The following is a 16,446-nucleotide window of genomic DNA, read 5'->3' as shown; positions in this document are numbered from 1 at the left end:
TTCATCGCCACCCAGTTGGTTGGGCTACTCGGTGCTCGATTCTTTGCCAACCAACTGGTCAGATTGTCCGTCGTTTCATCATCAGCCATGCTTGGGGCTCGCCAACTAAGCTAGGGACTCCCTGGTGTTCAGATTCTTTGTGCAAGCATCGCCAGCTAAGCTGGGGACTCGTCAGCGTTCGACAGTGTTTGGATTCCTCATGCAAGAGTCGTCAGCTAAGATGGGGACTCCCTTGGCGGTCGGATCTTGCTTTATCTCATCGGTGTGCTATCAGCTTGCTCCATGTTGTTTGGATCAGGGTGCTGATCTTGGGCAGCACGTCTGGGTCTTGATACGCACATGTTAGATGATGTCAACAAGCTTTCAGATTTATTTTCTTTGACCCTGCTATAAGATTCATTCTTCATCTTCCAGCAGGATCGGGGACTAAGTGGCTACACTTCACCTGGCGGTGAATGTAGTGCTCTTTTCTTGATTTACCCTTCTTATTGACTAAATTATGAATGATTTCTCGCAAAAGGAGTCTAAGTGGCTACACTTTGCCTAAGGTGGAGAGTTTTCAAATTTTTATCTTGAGCCCCTTACATCCTTCTGGCAAGCCTTACTTGGCTAAGTCCGAGATCTGCGTGCCAGTTAAACCAGTTGGTTTCAACTTTCACCGCTCAGTTCACTAGTTAAATTGGTCGGCTTCGACTTCCACCACTCAGATCACCGGTTAAACTGATCGGCTTCACGTCAAACTGCTCGGACCTGCTCAAGATGACATTGCTCAGCGGATACAAGGCACTCGAGAACTAGCTGTGGGGGTATAACCCCAGGTACCCACGACAATGAACATGGGATGCACCACTAGGGGAGGTCTAGCCCATAAGATCAAGGCCTATGGTGCTTGGCTCTGGTCGGCATGCACCGCAAGGCAATCAGAAGGCATCTTGGTGATGAAGAAAGATCTGTTTGGATATGATAGATATCGTATTCCTTTTAAATACTAACCATATAGCCAAATAGATCTAGACCTAAACTGACCTATAACCCTACCCTCTAGACTATATAAGGCGAGTAGGGACCCCCTCAATTTTTTTCATATTCAATATAATACACCAAAGACACAGGACGTAGGGTATTATGTCGATCAGATGGCCTAAACCTGTCTAAATCGTTGTCTCTACGCTTGTGTCACTATCCGGTTCCTATCACGTGCACCTCCACCGATTCATCTACTACCATGGGTATACCCCTCGGTAGACTGCTGACTAGATTTTGTCGACAGTGCACTATCATGATGTGGTTGACTTGCTTCATTCTTTGATCAATGCTTGCATGAGAGAACTATTTGGAATACCACTTGAATTTCCATGACTAGCTCTCTTTTGGGTGTTGCTTGCTTTTCTTGATCAACCCTTTTGATTGCTTCAACTAAGCATCTCAAATGCTCCTTGGATCACCACTTCCATGTTAGCCTTCCAAGTACCACACTTGGTTTTACCTACACATAGGCGGCAATCCCTACACTAGGGAGAAGTCACCTCTCTCCAAAAAACCATTCTAGATACTAACTTGAATTGACTTTGTTTGATTGATCCAAGTGATGGACTTAACTTGTTAAGTAACCATGAATCCTTCTTTAAATCCTTTTCTTTCTACTTGTTTAAGTCCTTTTCTTTCTACTAAATGATCTCCAACGATCACTAGAACTTAAACTTCATCTTTATCTTGAGCTTGGTCTTGATCTTCAATTTGAATACCAAATATGTGCCAAGTACACTCCACAATCAAATAGCCTTGTACTCTTTGCTTGTCATGCTTCTAGATCATTTCAAAATCAAACTTAAGTACCTCAAACATTTATAAACATGATTCCAACTTGAGGACCTTTGAATCAAAGTGACTCTTAATCAATCCAATAAATATCACTTTTCTAGCAGATTCTGTACTCTTCAAAGAAAAATCTATATCTCCTAATGTACAGATCCAAATATCACAAAATTTGGTCAAGATGTGGCTCACTAAGTAATCTAGCAGCTATAAAATTTGGGCTTGCTACCAAATTTTAATTCTTCCACCACTGCTACATGCTAAAAACTGCTACACTATGGCTAACAAGATCCACTACAAACCGAATCATCTCTTATCCAATTCTCATGAAATTTGTACATAATCTTATACAATAAGTCTAGAGCATGTACACCAATTTTTATGCCAATCCAATCATTCTTAATCACTCAAACATAGCTAAGATGACAGCTCACTCAAATTTTCAATATAGGACAGATTTCAATCACTTGAGCTATATTTCATCAAATGTGAATTAAACTTGAAACTATCTTGTTTGAATACTTTCACAAGACATATATCCATTCAATCCACTAACTAAATGTAATCTTATGAATTTATCCAACACAAATCATTCCAAACTTGATTACTAAGCATTTATCCAATCAATCATTTCATAGCAAGCAACATATGCATATTTATCCAATTCAACCAACTCATATGCACCCAAATGAAATGATCAATAAGAGATATACCTTGGTTAGCTCATGATCATCTAATTAGCAAGCTTCAACTCATATCATTGCAAGCCATCAAATATATCAATGAATCATCCATAACTTGAATATGACACTTGTATGTTGTAGCACATTTGGACTTCACTATCTTGTCATGGCATTGGGATAATAATCATCACTTGTCAATACTTGGCTCAATCACATGATTGACACAATGAATACCACTTGAACCAAGCCTCCAATACCCATGGTACCTATAATCAATCATCCATTTTTTGATGGTACCCAAAAAAGTTTGGGTCCTCTCAAGTTAGGAGCAACATACTTTGGCAATGCCTTAGTATGAGTAGTGGAACGTTTTGCAATTGCAACCAATGAGGTACCATTGCCATCCTTCCTAAACATAGTATTTGCATCAATTGAAATGGGCTTAGGAGAGCTACCTAGGGGACATAAATGATCCATGTGTCCCCTTTCCCGGCATGAGTAGCACTTTCTCTTTGATTGAGCCTTCTCTTCATTGCTCATGTTGTGCTTCCCATTGCCTTGCCTCTCATGAGTTGCTTGATCCTTCTTCTCAAGCTTGGTAGGACACTTCGAGGCAAAGTATCCCATATCTTCACACTTGAAGCACTTGATGTGAGCATACACCTTTCTTCTCATCTTTACACTTGCTTATCATCTTGGCATCTTGAATTTACATTGGATGCCTTGCCTTCCCACCCCTTTTTGTCTTCCTCCTCTTCTTCTTCATCAAGTCACCATGATTTTCATGGTTGATCTTAATTTGTGCTTGGGGTGTCTTCTCTTGCTCATCTTGTAGCTTTGGTTGAGGATCTTCTTGTTGCTTCACTAATTTCTTGGTTGGGCACATTGAGATAAGATGACCCCAAGTGTGGCACTTGAAGCACTTCACATACTTGAGCCTCTCTTCTTCTTTCATCTTCTTGAGCTTCTCAATGTTTGGGCAACCATTTGCAAGGTGTCCCATTTCATGACACCGGTAGCACATTGAGTGAGACAACTTCAATTGTAGTTGCTTCTTCATCTTCTATGCCCTTTTTCTTTCGCCATTTGTCATCTTCCTTTTGAAGCCAAGGCCACTCTTGTCACTGAAGTTTCTTTGAGTCTTCAATATGTGCTCAAAGGTGACTTTTGAGTTATAGCACCTCTCTAACTTGTTGCTCAATTTCTTTACTTCATTCTTGAGCTAATTGTTCTCCTTCAAAAGGTTAGTCTCACAAGACAAGGAAGTAGAACTAGCATCTATATGTGAAGAGCATGGTATTTCTAATAAATCATCACATGAGGTGGATACATGCTTCTTTCCTACATCACAAGAGTTAGTCACATGTTGCAATTGATCACTTGACTTATGTGATGAGCTCTCATTCTTTTTAATTTTCTTTGAAAATACCTTAATAAGAGAAGCATGTTGTTCCAATAATTCTTCATGAGATGCAAGTAGTGTCTTATGATTCAACTTTAGCTCACCATGTGAAGATTTAAGAACATCAAGTAAGTGCTTATGTTCTTCACATGAGTTCTTTAGAAATGAGTTTTCTTTTTCTAATTTCAATGTTTTAGTTTGCTCATTTTCTAAAGACATGGTCATGCTAGCAAGTCTACTAACAAGCTCATCATATGAATCAACATGATCAACCGCATTAGCATTTTGTACCTTTGTCTCACCTTGTGACATGAAGCAATGTAGTGATGCAGAGCTTGTAGAAGCATCACTCTCATAGCCCGAGCATGAACCATCATCATCACCATCAAGTGTGCATGGGGTAGCATCATCATTTGCATCACTTATGACATCATCATCAATCTTGTCAAGTGATCTAGTGGTATGGTCATCATCATCATCACTTGACCATGAGGTGGAGCAATCTTCCACAATCACCAAATCATGGTCATGCTCAACACACTCATGCACCTTCTCCTTGTGATCATCATCGGAGACCGCCCCATATTTTTCATTGAGATAAATCCAAATCTCATGGGCAGACTTCATGTCCATGATCTCACCAAATATGTTATCTTTCATAGATTGATAGAAAATGTTAGTAGCTTGGCAATCGAGATGTAGGCATTTCTTTTGCGCTTGAGTTGCATTCTTTCTATCAATCACATGAGAAAAGCCCACATCTATGATTCACCACATTTGAGGGCAAATAAACTTAAAATTGCAAGTCATCCAATTTTTCCACCATGTAAAGTGTGTGCCATAAAAAATGTGTGGACACTCAACATCTAGCCCATAAGTCGCCATCCTCTCAAGTCGGTGAAGACCACAAATAAGAGACCTTGCTTCGATACTACTAGTAGGGTCGAGATGACGGACTAGAGGGGGGGTGAATAGTACTTTCTAAAACTTAATCGCCCCAGCTAACAAATGCGAAATTAAATCTATCGGTCTAGCCAAGACTACACCCCTCTATATAAGTTCACAAGCACCTTATAAAAGATCCTAAAGAGGCAACAAAGGTGCCAGGCTAGCTAGTGCTCACCTATCCAATTCTAGTTTGCAAGGTCACAAACCTTTGCAACTAGTACTTTAAGCAAACCGTGGAGCACCTACATAACTAGTGAAGCAAAAGCACAAAGCCACCTAAGCTCACTAGCAATGCTCAATAACAAGGCTACACAAGCCAAATTATAGAGCGCAAATTACTTAGCTATACAAACTAATCAACATGACTAACAAGGTTACTAGAACCAAATTAACCATGCAAGGGAGCTACTTCTATGCTACACAAGCAAGAAGGCAACTAGCAAGCTACTAAAGCTAAACTAGTCACAAGAACAACTACATAAGCACAATGTAAATGAAAGTAATACAAGCTTGTCTTTCACAGAATGTAAACCACCGAGAAGATGATGAAGACAATGTTGACATGATGATTTTCTTCCGAGGTTCACTTGGTTGCCACCAAGCTAGGTCCCCGTTGTGTCGACCGCTCACTTGGTAGTTAGGCAGCTAATTGGCATCACCCGCCAAGCCCGCATATTGGGCACCGCAAGAACCTACCCCGAAAGTGAGGGTAGCTCAATGACACACTCAACTAGAGTTGCTCTTCATGATTCCTATGGGGTGAGCACAATCCCCCTCACAAATCCTCCTTCGGAGCACCACACAATCTTGTTGCGTGCTTCAACGGAGTCACAAGCCACCAAGCCATCTAGAAGTGGCAACCACCAAGAGTAACAAGCACCATCGGCTTACAACACGATCACCTAGTTCCACTCGATGCAACCTCATGATGCAATCGCACTAGACTCGCTCACTCACTCAATCGGATGAACACTATCAAGCAAGAGTGAGTTAGAGGGCTCCTAAGCACCACCACATAAGCCACCAAGGCTCTAGTGTGCTCGGCAACTAGCCAAAGTCTAGCCAACAATTCTATTTATAGCTCCATGGGATAAACTAGCCGTTACCCCTTCACTGGGCTTCCTGCGACGTGACAGGACACGTAGATCACCTAGACCGGATGCACCCAGCTAGTGTCCAGTCACAATCCACCATCCACGTGTCAGCCTGGATTCAACCGTGCGTGTTGATCTTCAAGGTCAGCAGCTGTGCGCCAACGGTCATGTGATCATCGGACGCGCTAAGCCTCGACCTGATATTGTTGCGAAGCGTCAGATCGCGTGTGACAGTGCTCATCCACCATCTGACCGAATGCGCCGATGTGCCACCTGACGCTGCACCACCACCTAAGTTAGGGTGACTCCAGCGAGCTCCTAGGGCCTTTAAACTATGACCAGACGTGTCAGGTTGGTCGCGATCAGACACAGCATATGAGTCCAATCCTTCACCGCCTACCATGTGTCACTGCTGCTCCTCGCACCAAGACATTAGCATATGTCACAACCGATCGGATGTAGCCTCAGTGGGTCAGGTCACCTCTTTGCACCAGCTTCCGATCACATGACCAAGACTGTGCCTTCTCTAGAACACATGACCGAATGCGCAGGTCCAAGAAAGGCCTGCATCCAGTCACCTTCAGTGACCTATTTCGCCTCTGTTTCTTTGTCGAGTTGATCCGTTTCAACTCCAACTTCATCTCATTTGCAAAAGTGCTAACACCACCAAGTGTACACCACCATGTGTATGTGTGTTAGTATTTTCACAATCATTTTAAAGGAGTTAATCACTCAACTTGCCACACTACTCGATCCTAGCAATGATGCAAAGTTAGATCACTCGAGTGGCACTAGATGACTGATATGCAAACAAGTATGCCCCTCTTGATAGTACAGCCATCTATCCTAAACCCGGTCATCAACTTCTCTACACACCTATGGCTAGTGAAATGAAATGCCCTAGGTTATACCTTTGCCTTGCACATTCCATTCCATCTCCTCAAATGTTGATGCAACACATGCACCAACATGATCAACAATGATATGATCCACTCCATATCATCACGTGACCATATTGGTTCATCGATCTTGACCTCACTTGCTCTTCACCGTTGCTTTGGTCCATCGGCACCAAGTCATCACTCAACTTGCCCTTCACACTTGCAACCGGTCCATCGAGCCAAGTCATGTCTTGATCTTCTCCACCTTGATCACATGACTCAATGTCATGTCTCATGTGCAATGAGGTCCTTCATCATCATATGTGTGAGCTTTGCAACATCATCGAGCCATCTTCACCATCATGGCATATGTTGCTCACACACATGTACTTGTGACCAAATCATCTGTGTATCTCACTCAAACACATATTAGTCCACCTAAGGTTGTCACTCAATTAACAAAACCATACAAGGACCTTTCAATCTCCTCCTTTTTGATAATTGAAGACAACTCTACAAAGATAAGAAAATAAAGCACTTTTGGATTAATGTTGCTTGCCTAAGTAATTTTACCATGTGTAAATGATTTTAGACAAGTACCACAAACCCAAATTGGTAGTATTAGCTCCCCCTACATATGTGCTAGAGTGTTTGGTTTAAAGCTCACACATATGCATAGATTGAAATTGTGGGAGAGTAATTACTACCAAAGATGCTAAGTTGTAAAAAATTAACCTTTGAAGCATGATACCAATCAGAGTTGCACTATTAACACCATCCTTAGCACCATGAGTAGCTAGACAATAAAAATACTAGAACCCCCATGAGATTAACATTATAAGCAAGGTTCTAGTACCACATGTAGAAACACAAGTCTAGCTACCATCCTATACATGCTAGTTTTAATTTCATCAATCAAATTCTGTAACTAGCATACACCACACAAGCATGCATATCAAATTTAAAAATTTATGCAATGCAAGCAAGCACATGAATATGCACATATCAAATGGAATCAAAGTTGATGAGCTTACTCCCCCTACTTGTGTGCTTCTCTTTGTCCAAGAAATTTGATCCTTCTCAATTCCTCAATGTTGCTCCCTCTTTGTCCATGTCCATGTCCAACCTCTACTTTGTCTCAATCTTTCCCAAAGCTTTCATATCTTTGTACAATCTCTCCCCCTTTGTCATCAATTTCCATAAAAGGTGTGCTTCTTTTTTATGCAAAGGCATGCATTTGGGGTAGATGGTTGATACTTGAATATTGCATTTTTGATGGACACCACTTGTATAGCTCTTTAGACACCATGTGTAGGATCTTATGACCTTGATACCAATTGTAGTGGGACTCCTCCCCCTATGTCCAAACATGGGTCATGACACTTGAGAATCTTGAACTCTTGTAGATGAGGAAAGCATCTTTCACTTGATGATCACTTAAGGTTGAGGATCACTTGTGGAACCACCATCTTGTATGAATGATATCATATGTAGAGATGTGATACCACGTGTGTGATTGATTTGTCAATAAAAATCATTTCTTGAACATTTGCTATCTTCATGAGTACCACTTGTAAGTTGATCTAGACATCACTTGTGGAGTCTTGATGAACGATCATTTGAGTCTAGATACTGTAACACCCTAAAATTTGATTCTTTTGAAATAGAGCAAAAAATCTAATTTCGAATTGTTGTGCTCATGAAATAAAGGAAAAAGGATATTTTGCATTATATTAAAATTTAACATAAGGGTTAGCAACATTTTTGTGCATTCATGACATCACATTTTGTTTATTGAGATGAGTGGTTTGATCCAAATTCAAATTTATTTAAAATGTTTTTGGAAAATGGGTTTGAAAATAGAATTCAGTAAAAGAAAAGAAAATTTTAAAATAAAAGAATTTAAAAGTTATAAAATGTACTTCAGAAAACTTACCAAAATTTCTCATTTTTATTTAAATTGAATAGTGTATTTTGATCCATATTCGAATTTGATTTGGTTTACATTTTAATTTGGTCTAGAAAACAAAATAGAAAAGGATTTGGAAAATGGAAAACTTCTCTCCTCCCCTTTCTCCCTTTCGGCCTGCATGGCCTAGCTTGCTCCTTCCCTTTGGCCTGTTCCTGCATAGCGTCGCAGCAACCCAGCCGCTCTCTCCCACCTCAGCTCCCCTCTAGGCCGGCTCGCTCCCACTTCCCCTCTCCCCACCAAAGCTACGGCCCAGCAACCTAAGCCTGAGCGCGGACGTGCCCTTCCCTCTTTGTTTGGCTAACAGCCTGGCCCTCTCCCTGTGCCACTGCCATGCTAGACCTACTTGTTGACGTCGTCCCCTACATCTCATGCCCAGAGCAGACTCTGCCCCGATGAAGTCCCACCGCCGCACATGCCGTTCTAGGATTTGGTGTGCTCCCCATGCCTAGCGCCCCTATAAAACCGAGCCGCCACCTCTGCCTTGTTCCCTTGCAACACTACCTCGAGCCCTAGCGCCCTCCTGCCACATTTTGGATCTCTTCGACACGAGGTCAAAGCCGTTGTGGTCGCGCTCGATGATGGAATCCACTACGTCATCTCCAAGCGCTTGCCACTCTTCGGTCCTAGACGATGAAGCTTTCTAGCCTAGCCTCTTGCTCTCTCTTGCTATCCATGCCCTGTTAACCATCGCCGAACCTTTGTAGGTGTAACACCTCTGGTGTTTTAAAACAAAAAACAGGACATGTCATCATATGCATTGCAAAGCATTTGGCATTTAGTGAAAATTTTGTTATGCATTCACTAAAACAAGTTTACCTTTATGTGGTATGTGTTGAATTGTATTGTTTGAATCAAGTTCAAAATTTAGTTTGGATTTGAATTTTCAAGAAAACCCTGATTTTCAGTATTTAAATCCTACCCTGAAAACTCATTTCAAAATCTAAGCACATTTTGGGGTTGATCCTAAAAGCAAAAGTATAGAGCTTGTCAAGTTATACAAAGTTTGTTTTTGGAGTTTTCAAAGTTGTTATGAAAAATTTGAAGTAATTTGAAAAGTCGTAATTCATTAAATGTCCCCTATTTGAATTCAAAAGTTCATTTCAAAATGTATACCAAATTAGGGGATGGTTATAAAAGCAAAGTTGTAGAACTTTGAATTTTGAGCAACTTTTATTTTTGGATATTTTTGAGTTGTTACACAAATTTGGGAGTAATTTGAATTTTAAAATGGATGGCATTTCTGTAATTATAGTGAACAGTGTCATGACCACCGCCCCACCGCCGGCGTCCTTCTCTGGTCTTCTAGACGTGCTTGTCGCCGCTCTTGGCTTCATGCTAGCGCGGTGAAGGTCACTGCGTGTCGCCTCCTTGCTCCCTTGGCCGTCCTATAAAGCCAGCCACTGTCGTCGCCGTTCGTTTTTGTTTTCCCTTGCTCTATTTTCCCGTCGCCACCGTTCATCTCCGGTGAGCTCCCACCGTCGCTGTAGTGCTCCACCGTCATAGCTAAGCCAGTTCTAGCTTCGCCTACTCCTTGTGCATCCATCCAGCTAGCTGGGGTTGTCTGATTTTGCCAGGAACCCACTGTGAGCACCCTTCTTCCTCGCGGCCGGCAACCTCACCAGAGATCCCGTTTCACCACGGCCAGCGCCCTCCGGTGAGCCATTGCCCTTGATCAATGTACCTACGGCTTCGTCTTGATGCTGTGGTGCTTAATCCATTGTTGCTTGGTTGTTTTGCCCACTGCAGTCGCCGGAACACCGTCACCGACGCTCCTTGCTCCGCCGTGATCACCGTGGACATCGACCCGCGTCGCCATAGCTCCTCCGGTCTCGCTCTTTGCTTCAACGCGTTCGGGGTGAGCTACTTATGCTTCTTGAGCCATTTATTTAATTGCTACCAGTCTCCTATCACCGACGTAGCGTTGCCATGCCACCGCATCCGCCATGGCCGGCGTCAGCCTTGAATCATGCCGTGATTAAGTTAGCTAGTGTCTTCAATCGATGCGCCAAGTTGTTGTGAGTGTTTTGGTACTTTGGCCGTCGCCGTTGGACTCACCGTCAGCGAGTTTTTGCCATTCAGCGTTGTCGCCGCCGTGGTCAATGTTGGAGGTTAGGGATGACATGTGGGGTCCGTTGTCAGCGACTGTGTAGTTCAAAATAAATTTTCTGTTTTCCAGAATTGAATGAATAGTGTCTATTTTTGTTATTTTTGTGTAGATTTATTTAGAGCTCCAAAAGTTATGAAAATTTTTGTGTGACCTCTCTATGATGAATACTATTTAGGAAAAATATGAAATATTGTTTTTTAGTATTTTTGAATGTGATGAAAATTGCTCAATTAATTAATAAATAGATTTCCATGATTTTTCTAGGCTCAATTAGTTATCCAAAAATTATGAAATTTGTTTTGCCACTTACTTATCATGTGATGAATCTTTACTAAAATTTTGAGCTCAATTAAAATAAGTTGATTTATTTCATAATTTTGAATTAAATAATTAATTCATAAAAGCAAATAGTAACCTTTAATGATTTAGGTTTTGTTTGAAATTTTGGATTGAGTGGTGACCTTGGGTCATTAGTTGATAATGATCCTTGGCAATTGATGTATGTGTTACGAAAAAGATTTAGTTCGCTTGACTTGCAACTATACCGCGAAGGAAAGTTGTATTCGAATTGTTAATTTTGCATCCATCAACGAGCATCATGTTTCGTATCCCGCATCATGTTAAACATGGCATTGTTACTACGTGTAGTGAATGAAGGTGAACACGTGATAGTTAATCAAGTTGCGGAGGAGGTTACTCCATCTGTTGAGGTCGGATTGGATAATTGTGGAACGTCGTAGGAACCTAACTTTTCCGTCAACGAAGGCAAGCCCCGGATGCATTTAACCCTACCTTGTATTTTACAAATTTTATCGCTTTTGCTTTTATATACTGCATTAAGTGATTAGGAGTCAAGTGGAAACCTAATTGGTGCATTACCAACCTTGTTTTTCCATATCTACCTTGTTACCAGTTTTAATTCGAAAATGACTAGTTATGCTCAGTCCTGCTTAGCCGGGTGATTACCTGTAACCTGCAAGTTTTAAATGGATCTTTGGTTACTTATGTTATCATAAGATATAAGCATGTGAAGTAATAAATCTAGATCGGGTGGACTCGATGTGTGAGAGCCACAAGACATGGAGGTCTTGTGAGCGGCTTCTTTCCGCCTGTGTCGATTAAGGTCCGTCCGTTGTTGAATTGCATGAGATGAGACTTTGTAGTACCAACCACATACTCCGGTAAGCCTTAACTTGGCTATTTTATTACGAGATTGGCTACTCGCGCATTGGGAGTGGAGAGATGGCGGGAATAGCGTGTACCCATGTGGCAATGACCTGGATTGGTGGAGTACTGTATTCTCAGGTGGCGCGGACCCATTCTTATTTTAGAAGATCCGAGGGTAGGTTGATATATGTAAGTCGGGGACCTGCATATGTCGTGTGGTCTGGAATCTCCAGCTGGGTTTATAATCGATTCGAATCATCATTGCTCCTCGGTTATGGAGACTCAACTCACTGTTCATCATCGTAGTTAATAACTGAAACTTGAGCTGGATTTGAGAAAGAGTTTGATATGAAGTTCATGATCTCATTACGGATCATGGCAGATTCATATATCGTTCTTATGAAGTTTAAATGTTGAAATACTAAAATTTTGTAAAGAGCTTTTACGCAAAAGAACTTTGAGTATTGTTCTAGCCATACCTTGAATCCCTAAGCCTGCATTCCTGAGTCTTCTCAGTTTTTATTTCGGTTAAGTCTTGTTGAGTACTTTTGTACTCAAGGTTCGTTGACCCTTGTTGCAGGTGAGCCTCATGAGCAGGTTTGTTTTGGACCTTGCTGCATGACTATTATTCATGTCAATGACGATAAGTGAATGTGTGATCCTTGGGCAGGATGGTTATTTTGTGTGTTATGTTTATGTTAATTATGCCACTCCACTACTACTATGGTTTGTAATAATTATTGAACTTAGTTTGTAAGGTTTGAAACAACTGGTTTGTAAACTATGTTATCGTAAGACTTCCGCTATTTTACTCTAATGTATATATTTGAATAAATGTTGTAATACTACAATGACTCTGTAATGTGATCCTGCTCAGAAATCGTGGATGATTCGGGGTTCCCCGAGGACACCCGACAGACTTCTTAAGTTACTAGGAACATATGCATAGTTGTCAAAGGTCGTTGGACAATGACAAGTGCATGTGGGTCCTATAATTTAGGAGGTTCTGCCACAGAATGGTATCAGAGCGATCATTACAAAGTCTTTATTGTATTGATTTTCCAAAAACTTCAAAATGATTGGGACAAATAGATATAACTTGTTAATTTGGTCCAAATTGCTTCTGGCTTATCTTATTTCATTCTCACCATTCCTTAATTGATTAAAAAGGGTTTGTGTTGTGGAGTAGTAATATTATTATGCCCTATATAAAAATAATTGTGGTTATGTACCTTATAAGCTTTGATGTTTTTGTTCATAAGAACGATTCATGCATCATGATTAATTCACTTGTCACTTCCTTCACCCTGAGTCTGGGTTGGGTAGTGTGTTTGTGTTGAGTTATGTAATCCATCCTGGCTACTCTTTAGATTTTGATCTTATGGTCTTAATTGGATTAATCTTACTTCCTATAGTATGGCTTGCACCAAGGTAACACCCCATAAGTCCGTTGGACCTAAAGGAGTTCCTCGTCACCAACTTGCCCCTAGAAATGACGGTGCTAGCAGTAGCAGCTCTAGGCCTGATCCTCAGGTAGAGATACAAAGGCTTTCAACAGAGTTAGCATAGGTTACTAGGGATAGAGCCTTGGATGCCATCAGGGTGGGCAAGTTAAAAGATCAATTGAAGTGTAGCACCACCGCTCACAAGAACTGCGAATGAATGTTAGTTTGTATGGTGGAAGGGAGAAATGAGGCTTGGCATAGGGAAGATGTAGCTAGAGCTAGAACACATGAGCTAGAATTTTATGTAGAAGATTTAGAAGAATATAATACTACTTTGCATGAAGAAGTCCATAGGCTGAGCAACCTCCTGGATCCAAATCATGAACCTCAAGCTAATGCAATGGATCCTGGTGTCATCATTGCTGATGATGATGAACTTGAAGAGGAAGAAGAAGAAGAAGATCCAGAAGAATTAGTGATGGTTGATGAAAGTGATAATGAAGGCGGAAATGTTTTCGACATGGATACCGATCACGAAGTTTGACATGGTTGAGGAGAAGAGTAGAATTGTAAATAGTGAGATCTAGTTAAGTTTAGTAGTCTTGTGTAGGTGTGGATTTGTACTTAAATAAGTAAACCAGTGTAATGTGTTGTAGTATGCTCGTTTATCTTTTAATAAAAGCTTGTGAGTAAAGTTTGGTTTATTATGAACAGATGCCTCATACTCGTGCTTCAAATGTTCCTGGCTCTTCACAGGAAGAGGGTGGTGTTCCTGATCCACCACCAGTTCCACCAACTTTAGCTGATGCTATAGTAGCACTGGTCCATGTGACTATTGAAAATGCTCGATTGCTTCGAGAGATAGGTCAGAGTAATCAGAATATGGTGCATAATCAGAATATGGTGCAAGGAAACTATGGCCGCAATCATAACAGGCAGGAGGCTACGTATGTTGATTTTATAGATACAAGACCCCTAGTGTTCACTAAGGTAGATGAATGATTAGAGGCTGATGATTGGCTTTAGACCATGGAGCAGAAATTTAATCTTATTCCATGCACGGAGATGTAGAAACCTATGTTTGCTACCCAGCAACTTAGAGGTACAGCAGGTGCCTGGTGGGCAAATCTAGTGGCTATGCAACCAACTGGCATTCCAATAACTTGGGCTAAGTTCCATACTGCCTTCAGAGCTCATTATATTCCAGAAGGGGTGATGACCATGAAGTTGGATGAGTTCCTTGCTTTGAAGCAAGGGGATCAAACGGTTATGCAATATGTGGGTAGATTCAATCACCTGTCACAATATGCATCTAAACATGTCAATACAGATGCCAAAAAAAAGAAATGGTTCATGAGAGGACAGAATACCAAATTACAGACAATGATGACTGCATGTGCCAATGTTACTTATCATGAGGCAGTGAATATTGCAATTGCTTCTGAGAAAAAGTATCGGCAGCATAAGGAGATCAAGAAAAAGAAGAGTGTGCCATTTGGATCTTTTGGTGGAAATCAAAAGAGGCGAAAGATAATATATCATCCAGTCAACCATTATCGTCCTCCTTATCGTCCGCCACAGTACCAAGCCGGGCAACAGTCAAATGTCCATCCTACTATAACCTACCCAAATTCACAACAGACCAATGCTCCTGGTGGCAATGCTCCAACGTTCCAGGGACACAATTATCCATGTTACAATTGTGGAAGGACCGATCATTTCTCTAGGCAATGTCCGTATCCTAGGCAGGCTAATCAAAATTATCAGAAGGCCCCTGCTAATCAACAACAGGGTCAAGCACAGAACAAGAACCACAATCAGAATGCTCAGAAGGGCAAAGATGAGCGAAAGACAGGACGGGTGTTTTATATTCAAGCTAGAGAAATTTTGGAAGGGGAGCCAGTGATGATGGATATGTTTCCTGTCATTGATCACCCTGCTGTTATGCTTTTTGATTCTGGTGCATCTCATTCATTCATCAATAGAACCTTTGTCGTAAAGCATGCAATTCCAATTGGGGAAACAAAGGAAAATTTCTTTATACAGTCGCCCAGGGGACATCTGTGTACTAAGAAAATGGTATACCAGGTACCCATAAACCTAGATGGGCATATTTTTCCCACTACCATGATTATTCTCAAGGATCAAGATATAGATGTGATCTTGGGAATGAATTGGATGTATTGGCATATGGCTGTTATAGAAGCTTTGCATAGGACTTTAAGGGTGAGTTTGCCTGATAGTAGTTCTCAGCTTCTTATCCAACTTCCAACCTTAAGAAGATTAGTGGAAAGAGTTTGTGCAACTTTTGTCAAGGAGATTAGGGATATCCCGGTAGTTTGTGAATTCCCTGATGTTTTTCCTGAGGATTTACCCGATCTACCACCAGATAGGGATGTTTAGTTTAACATAGAGTTAAAACCTGGAACAGCTTCGATCTCTCGAAGATCTTATAGGATACCACCTAAGGAATTAGCTAAGTTGAAGACTCAGTTGCAAGAGTTGATTGAGAAAGGATTTATTCAACCTAGTTCATCACCTTGGGGATGCCCTGCAATTTTTGTGAAAAAGAAAGATGAGACCTTGAGGTTATATGTTGACTATCGTCCGTTGAATGAAGTGACCATTAAGAATAAGTATCCCTTACCTCGGATAGACTTGCTTTTTGATCAACTGGCCAGAGCCAAAGTTTTCTCCAAGATTGATTTAAGGTCAGGCTATCACCAAATCAAGATTAAGCCTGAAGATATTCCCAAAATGACATTTACCACAAGATATAGATTATATGAATACTTGGTAATGTCTTTTGGTTTGACAAATGCCCCAGCTCATTTCATGTATTTAATGAATTCAGTGTTCATGCCTGAGTTAGACAAGTTTGTGGTGGTGTTTATTGATGATATCCTAGTTTATTCCAAGAACAAGAAGGAAC

Source organism: Miscanthus floridulus, chromosome 17, assembly GCF_019320115.1.
Source record: "Miscanthus floridulus cultivar M001 chromosome 17, ASM1932011v1, whole genome shotgun sequence".
Taxonomy (NCBI): Eukaryota; Viridiplantae; Streptophyta; class Magnoliopsida; order Poales; family Poaceae; genus Miscanthus; species Miscanthus floridulus.
This window is presented reverse-complemented; position numbering follows the sequence as displayed.